This window comes from Buceros rhinoceros, unplaced genomic scaffold (genome assembly GCF_000710305.1).
Source record: "Buceros rhinoceros silvestris isolate BGI_N320 unplaced genomic scaffold, ASM71030v1 scaffold1112, whole genome shotgun sequence".
NCBI lineage: Eukaryota > Metazoa > Chordata > Aves > Bucerotiformes > Bucerotidae > Buceros > Buceros rhinoceros.
Window position 1 is genome coordinate 545 of NW_010399327.1, and position 8,446 is coordinate 8,990.

General features: G+C 40.6%; 1 protein-coding gene across 1 annotated transcript in view; it reads left to right on the plus strand.

The window, feature by feature from the left end:
• ARHGAP10 (Rho GTPase activating protein 10) overlaps positions 1–8,446 on the plus strand; it is a 146,561-nt gene that overhangs the window by 542 nt on the left and 137,573 nt on the right. The window lies entirely within an intron of this gene.

The following is an 8,446-nucleotide window of genomic DNA, read 5'->3' on the forward strand; positions in this document are numbered from 1 at the left end:
GCGCCGGCAGCAGCGCCGGCAGCAGCGCCGGCTAACTCCGCGTCTTGCAACCGCTGTTGCATCTTACCAGTCTCTTGGCTGGGTCTGGCTTATGTGTTTGGCGGTGCCGAGCCCGAAGTGAGCTACGAGGTTAAATCCACTGAGAGGATTCGGTGTCGAGTTTTACCGGTGCGTTGCAGGCTGAGCGCCCGTGAATTGGGTATCTCACCACAACGCTGTACGTGTATGTGCGAAGAGGCTGCTGAAAATACGTCTTTGTGAAAATTTTAAGTATGTTTAGAAATTAGCAGCCTTGCAGTTCTGTGGTGACAGCACTAGTTCAATGCCTTTGGTCTCTTAAAATGTAACGGTGTTTTTAAAGTTTCCATTTTACTTGTAGAGTATATCTATATTTATACATACATGCTTAACTGTGCTGGGGTTTATGTGGGAATCATGTTGTTTTCCTTGAATGACCGTGTTAGTGCATGTTTTTAATGCAGTGTTGTGGTAACGTTTCATCTATTTAGCTTAACATATAGTGGTGTAGTGCCCTAAATATCTAGTTTGGGTGATCAACTATATCAATTATGCAAATAAGACAGGCCGCGCTTTGACAGTTGTGTTCTCAGAAGTGTATTGCATCTTTGGTATCATGGAACGTTTCTGAAAGCAGGGAACCAGCCTTTCCAGATATTTCCTTAAAGTAAACTGAGAGGGATTTGGCTAATGTTTTGAGCAGTGTAGCTGCCTGGATGTGGTGGGGGTTTTAAAAACTGACAGAACTTTTTTATATTTTGTGTGAATAAAGAAACATGCTTTCCTGGTTTTGTCTCTGTTTGTTGTGCTTGGGTAAAAAAAGGTAGAAAGGTTTTATCAAATTTTACTTCTTTGTAACTCTTCTTTGCCCAGTTAATATTCAGTTATTGCAAATCATGTTCTTTGAGGATTAGTTGAAATCTGTGACTTGAAGTGTTGGTGTAAATGATCTTAACTTGGAGTGCAAAGTACAAAAAGGTGTCTGTAAACTTGGACGAGAATGGTGGAGGGGAATCATTCCACCGCTTCCGTTCCTCAAGCATCTAAATGATATTTTGGCAACTGCCCCAAACCCTCTGTTTCTTGTGTGTGGTTAGATATACAGAACTTAATCTGAAAGCGTGGAGCTGGTGGTGGTGAGGAAAGCCCTAACTGGTATGAGCCTTCTATCCACAGTAGAATCCTTTGGCTTGGTATTCAGTGCTTGGTGTGCTTAGCTGTGTGTGATGGGTGCCAGGGGAGTCAGTGTGTCAAGCAGAGCCACCTGGCCTGAAAATGCTTGATGAAATACTTAGGGCTATCCCATGAGAAATGTTTAGAGAAGCTCTCTGAGATCCTGCTTGGTGTTAGGTCTGAGCAATTCCATCTTTTCTGAGGTGACAGTCAGAAATTTTCTTCTTGAGTTTAGGTGCTGTATCTTATTCCAACAAACATCTGTGCTTCAGTATACTTGTTTGAGAAGTGGAAACAGAGGTTAGATCCTTCCTTACACATTTCAGGTTTCTTTAGTTGTCTTTCACCTTTAGAATGCCCTCATGACAGATTTGAAGCAGAGTTGTCTTCCTCTGAAGGTGTGCCACTGTTCAACAGACATTAAAAGACAAACCGAACCAGAGCAATCACATGGAGGAGTTGGAACCCATTAAATACCCTGTGGTTAGGTATTTCAGAAGAAAACATTGGCATCTAAATGGTTTGAGGAACTTGCTTCCTTTGCTGTCAGGAAACTGACAAAAACCAAGCTCCAGAAGTGGTCCAGACCCAGAGCTGGCTCTCCACTGCTGCCAAAACTCTGTTTTCTGCACAAAGACTGGCTTGCTGCTCTCTAAGAGGGTGTGGTAATAAAGCAGGACGTTTTGAGAGCTTAGCTGGCTGCCTCTTAGACAACAGTTGATTACAGTTTTTGGTTTAGTCTTTTGAACAAAAATTGTCATCTGAATAGCTAAAGTATTTCTCTGTTTCTAGAACCAGGTAAATGACAAGATTGACATCTATTTTAATTGATATGTGAGCATAATAAGCTTTTCTGATTGAGATATAAATCTAAAATGTAGTAGGTGCACTATTGTTTTTAAATTTTGTGGGAAATGAAGTGACTGCAGTAGAGACTGCCTGCTTTCTCCTCCCTTAGGGCTTTCCTTATTTCATTTGTAAAGCAGCAGCTTACCAGAAATGTTGTGAGGAGTCTTTAGGTGTGAATAACTGATATGATCAACTAGATCCCACTTCCTGCTTGACAGACAGCCTTGTAAATGACTTTGCTGCTCCCTGCCCTGGGTCACAACTTGAGAGGTGGGAAACAAATACTGCTACCAGGTTCTTTTGCATTCTTAAATTGTGGAGTTTCCAGTATGAAGCATACTTGAAGTATATCTTCACACTTCTAAGTTTCAGTTGTTTCAAGAATCTGATAGAAAGATAAACAAGACTGACTCGAAGCTGTCTTGTTTCCTGTTTAAGGGTTTGAATCACAGAGTTTTCTAATTCAAGCTAAGTATTGGAAGAATGAATAAACAAAAGGTGGCTCTTTCTTTTCTTATGATAGTTAAATATGTTTAAAAGCTATTTTTTTCCACTGTTAGTGGTTAGTAAGTACACAGAGTATACACATATGCCTTTTAAAATAGAATTGCGATTTCTCAAGGGATTCCAGTTTGGTTAAACAAGTGAAGATCAAAATTGTTTATAAATAACTTCTGGATGGCGTTAGTAGTTTTTCTGCTGAGAGAAACTGAATTTAAAGTTGCCTGATTGGAGAAAATGTGAAAGGGACTTGAGAGGTTTAGTTCTGAGGTCTTAAAATCTCGAGACGTAAATTGTCTGAAGCCAAAGAATACACTGGATAAATACTACGTATTCACTTCCAAATTCTTCTCTCTGTGTTGATCCAGTGCTTGGCCTCTTGACATAAGTGTGAGATTTGTTTGGAGTTTTTGAAGGTATTCTTTTGGAGGTGAGACTCTTCCATAAATGAACAGCAGGAGCTGTCTCTTTTTATGAGATCTCAGGGTGGAGTAGGAAGAGTCGGTGTGAGTGTGGGTTTTGGCTCTGGGGCATCTCACAAGGGGGTTGCAAAGGATGCTTGTGAATGCACGCTTAGAGCTATTCTGTGTGTCTGAAAGCAGAACCTCCCCATTCCTGGATTTAGGCTCAGATAAGAGCAGAATTACATTTGGGTCAGCTGCAACAACTTTGTAATGGGCTGATGAAGACACAAGATGTAGAAGCTGAAAAATACAGAAGTTGAGTTTCCTAGGAGGCTCTCAAGGAGTGGTCTGTATGCTGTGCTCATCTAAGGGAAGCCTAGACAAAATTTGATAGGGAAGGGAGCCCCACTTGGGCCTCTCAGCTAAAATGCATCATAAAACCTTTCATCAAGTCAGGACCATCTACTGCCTTGGGGGCACCACTTGTGCCAAAATGCAGAGCAGCCAGCTTCTTCCACTCACACCCTGACAAACTTGCTACCTAGCAGCCCCAGTGTCCAGTTTTCACTGGGGTAGGCCCTCCCCTCATTGTATTGCTGTCTGTTTTATGTTGAGAGCAGGATAATTCCTCCTGTACCCTAAGGTTTTTTGGGTGGTGAGCTCAGTTCTGTGACTGTGTTTGGTGCAGCAGAGGAGGAAAACAGACACTTTCACTACCCGTTGCTGGTCTCTGCAGGCAGATCAGTCTGCTCAGTCTTCTGAGCACACTGTATTTTATTGCTACTTTTGTTTTGTTTTTTACAGAGGAGTTATTCCTTGCATTCTTCCAGACAGAATAGAAAACAAGAACCAAATTTCTTTTATCTGTAGAAAGAGTTCTTTGGAGTATAAAGAGTTACTGATAATTTGTACTGAAGAATGCTGGTTTGCTCCAGGGACTATTTCTGCATGCGTGAGAAAATGAATTCTCTTTGCTTTCCTCTGAGGTGTTTTTAAACACTGGTCATTTACAAGTTTGCCATCAAGAAGTGAAGCAGACAGGAAATCTTGTTGGCAATGGGAATAAAGTCATTCCCAGTCCCATCCCTGACTTAGTAAAATAGGCTAAGTCTCTCTTTTAGCAACGGTGACTGAAGAACCTAATCCAAACCCTTATTCCTTTTCTTGGCCGGTTCTCTTACTGTGTGGTGGTGGTTGAGCTCTCACATACTGGTCTAGGTAGGCTTTTGGTCTGGATATTATTAAGTATTATATTTGGTATGGATATTATTAAGTAACCATAAAGCCTATTGTAATCCACATAATAACACAGTGTAAAAGCCATTCAGATCACTTGAGCCACAGTGCTTTTTTTTCTTCGCAATCACTAATTGTCCTATTTTTAAAAAACTTTCCTTAGTATAATCTGCACTTACGAAACCACTTAGCTGTACGTATGTGTGCCAGCTCTCCAATTCTTAGGAATTTTCTGCAACAAAAATGTTATTCTGCTGACGGTCCAGTACATGTCAAAGAAGTCAGGTAAAACAGTTAATATAGGACTCATTAACAACTTCTAGAAATGAAATGGACATTCACTGAAGATTTAGAAAGAATCTGAGGAGGGGTGGGAGGGAAAGTGGGGAGTACCACGAGAGGGCCTCAGTTGGACTTGTGTGGAAGTTGGTAGAGATTAGTTAGGACTTTGATTAATTAAGAGATGTAAGTAATACATCTTCAGGTTTAGCATTTTAGAAAGCAATTTTAGTTTTCAATTAGCACCTAAAAAATGAACTTTATTTCTGTTACAAGGTGTGGTTTAGGTGGGATAACAATAACCAAATAAATACTCTAAGCAAACACTCTAAGGTTTACATTTGAAATATACTTTGCTAGGGCACAGTTAGGTGAAAATTACTGCAGCATATTCCTTCTATAAAAGCTTTACTACTGGGATTCAGCTCAATAATGAAAACAGAAAACTAAGGCAAACAGGTTCTTTGGGGCCTATTTGATAGGGCTTTCCCTTAAGAAAGAACTGCTTATAATAAAATAATAGAATGTTGCTTTTCCCTTCCTTTCAAGATAATTGCCACTGCTAGGGACTAATTAACTAAGACAGTGCCTTTTTTTTGCTTGCAGATAAAGTTGCTTCTGTATCAGGATCAGGGAAGTGCTTTATTTCAAGAAAATACTCTGCAGAGCATTACGTTTTGCTCCACCCGAAGTGAAGCATTCATTACTGTGTCAGTAGCTATAAAAAGTGTCAAGCTCATTCTGGAGGATGCCAGTTTGTCATCTTGAATCATGTCTTTTCAGCTTAGATTACTAACTAGCTCCATTACCTTCTTTGTCCTGTACATGTTCCACAGTTCATTTTTTTTCTGTATTAAAACTAGAGCATTGTGCTAGTGAACTAGAAGATGTGATTTCAGAAAATATGAATTTACATGGATTTTTCTCAGTGACAAGAGATGTGACGGGCTGTTGTTGAATGAAGTGATTCTGTCTTTCTAGTCATTTTGGGGAAATGTCATTTTTCAGCTTTAGATAAACTGTGTAAGCGGTCATTAAAGAGGACATTAGTGATTAGTGTAATTGTCAGTCAGAATCAATAGAGATAATTAGAGTGGTTTGTAATTTTTAGAGAAGTTTCCTGGCAGATCATGTTCCATTCCAGGTATTTTTCTGTTTTAATGACAAGCCTTTTTAGAAATGTAATACTGAATTTTATGGAGTCTGAATCCGTCTTAAGGAGTTGGAAAAAAAGAATAGTTTTGCCCCACAGTCTGTAAAGTGCAAGCACCTGCTTGCAACTAAATAAAGAAGAGCCCCACTGTGAAAGCTGCTGGTGTGTGCTGGTCCTGAATTATCCTATGCTTCCAGTGCTGTATTGCAAAAAATGTGTTGAAAATTTTAACAAGCAGAGCTTATGACACCGATGCAGTTCTGAAGCTGGTCTAAAATCAAACTGCATTGTCTTCAGTGAAGCAGAGTGTCTCTTTTTTGACCAGTACAGATTTTTTCCCAAGGATCAGCGAGGGGAGACAACCCGCTCCGGAGTGCTATGGGTCTTTTTGCAGATGTACAGCAAGGGGAGTAGCATATTTGCCCCAAAGTGAGGTGCTCTGCCCTCGCTTTGGGCAGAGAGCGCTTGGAAATGTCTTTTGGAACAGCACAGAAGAGCTGCATCTCAGTGCTTCTGTCGTCCTCCCCGGCTGATTATTAACACTACATAATTAATGTATGTAGTTTACCATGACTTAGTGTTTTTGTTTCACAATACCGACTTTAGTCACTGCTACAGCACTTAATACAGAGGTGTGGCTGTTCGAGGGAGATAGTCTGCAGCCTGGGAATCTTGGCAATATGCTTAATAGGGTGGATTGTGGCTTTTTGAGATAATTTTTATTACATGTTTATGTTTGATGGGCCTTCCTTTTGGGTCTAATGCCACTTTTTTGAGTTTACAGGCTGGATTTGCTGTTGTGCTATCACAGTTGTTCCCAAGATGTTATGACACACTCAGTATTTTTATTATCTTTTAAAAGTCTTAATGTTTTTGAGTTGGCAAATTAAGATACTTTAAGCAGTTTAATGCTTTCCTGGAATATCTAATGAGTGTAGAATGTATGATCAAATGAGCCTGGGCACATTGGCAGAACAGTTTAAGAAACTACTGGTCAGGGAACTTAACATCTCTCTCTGCTGGTGGTTGCTGCCACCCACTTAGCTGTCAGTTTTAATCAGCGCCCAAAAACTGTCCTGTTGCTAAGTCAAACCTATCTTCTTTGCCAAGTTTAAACGAAGCCATCACATTTTGCAATGAGTTGAGGTAGGCATGTGTGCTCCATCCCATCAGCTCCTGTGGAGGTTGTGCCCTCTGGGTGTAAATTTGATAGAAGAGAGGGCTGCTACAGTGGCTGTGATTTAAAATGCCCCATGCTCTACATCTGTGATAGATCTGTGCCTGCTGTCCACAGCGCGTGTTTAGATATCACACTGAGAAGGAAGATACTGGAAGGGAAGTCTGTGGTGGGGTTTATGCTATCCTCATTCTTTTGCTAAGCAGACATTATTGGCAATTTTTGGTTATGTTATTATTTTTTTCATACCTACTTGCAGCTATGGATGGAGCTTCGTGTGGCCACCCTGTTCTTTGTGAATGCCTTTAACTCCTGATCTGGTTTTGTTTCCTCCCCTTGTTCTTTTCCTGCCTGTGTGTTTGCTCATCTTTCAGGATAAAAATAGAGGGAAAACATCCAGGCCCTCAGAAGCAATGTGGCCATCACAGGCCAAGGCCAAATCAGGAGTTCCTGTAAATTATTTGTGCTAGGGTTGTCCTGTATGGGAAAGGAGCAGTGGTAGGGAGACAGCAATGTACAGAGATGAAAAATCACTGTATTATTAAATGCATTGTGGTTTTACTACTGCCCACACTTTTGAATATGTGTTTCCTCTTCAGCTGAGAGGACTGGGCAGGTGGGGGTTATCAGCTCATTAGGCAGGTCAGGGAGAAGGCTTTGCTTCTCAATAGGTCTGCTTGTTACAGCTTCTCTTAGTTCTCTCCAGCTTTTGTATATACACGTGGCTGGTTGGGACTCCATGTCCTTGAAGAGGAAAAAAAATGCTTTGTTTAATTTGGCAAGGAAAAGTGAGTATCCAGGATGAAACTGAGCAGGACTGTCTATCAGACCTAGGCCCTGGAGGACGTTGCAGCATGTGTGGTGTCCAGGAGTAGGTTTTCAGCCCCTTTGATGCTGGTGAGTATTTTTTAGCTTTGACATTTATCCATTTCCTCCATTAGGCTGATGCATGCAGGCTTAGAAGTGGTGACTGAATTCATGGTGAAGAATCTGAAGCTTGTGCTGCACTTGCAATGTTTCAGCCTTAAGAAAAGTTAGACTGTAATATATCACATCTCAAAAATTGGACTTTTTCTAAGCAGAGGGAGAGCACTGTATATTTGCTTGTTTCTCTTAATCTGTGATTTGGTCAGTCGTTAGGAAGTGTGGCACGCTTTGCAAGATAGTATTTGAATGTAGGTATGATAGAACAAAAAAACCTGAAACTTGTAGCAGATTTAAATGAAAATAGGATTACTGAGAAAATGCTTCTTAAAAAAAAGCTCATCATCATCCTGAAAACAGGTGGAGGGAACATGCTGCCAGGTCACTGAGGACTTAAGAAAAACTTTTTGGCGGTGGATTACTGTTCTTAGAAATCCATCATGGGGCTGAGTTTGTAGTTTGTGTGGATTAACAGGCTGTGAACACTGCGTGGTTTCAGCCTTTGAAACACATCAGTGCTCTGAGAACAAAACAGTATAATTTACGTTGTCAATACTTTTTTCCTGCTAAAATATCAGGTTGTATGCTCTTTCTGTCAAAAAGGCTTGGTCCAGTTGACAAGCTCAGTTACAAATCAAATGACTGTTTCTCCAAAGCTTTTGTCTGCTCAACTCTCCTGCCTGCAAGCTTTTCTGCAACAATGCTGAGTTTCTTCCAGTCTGCTCTTAAACA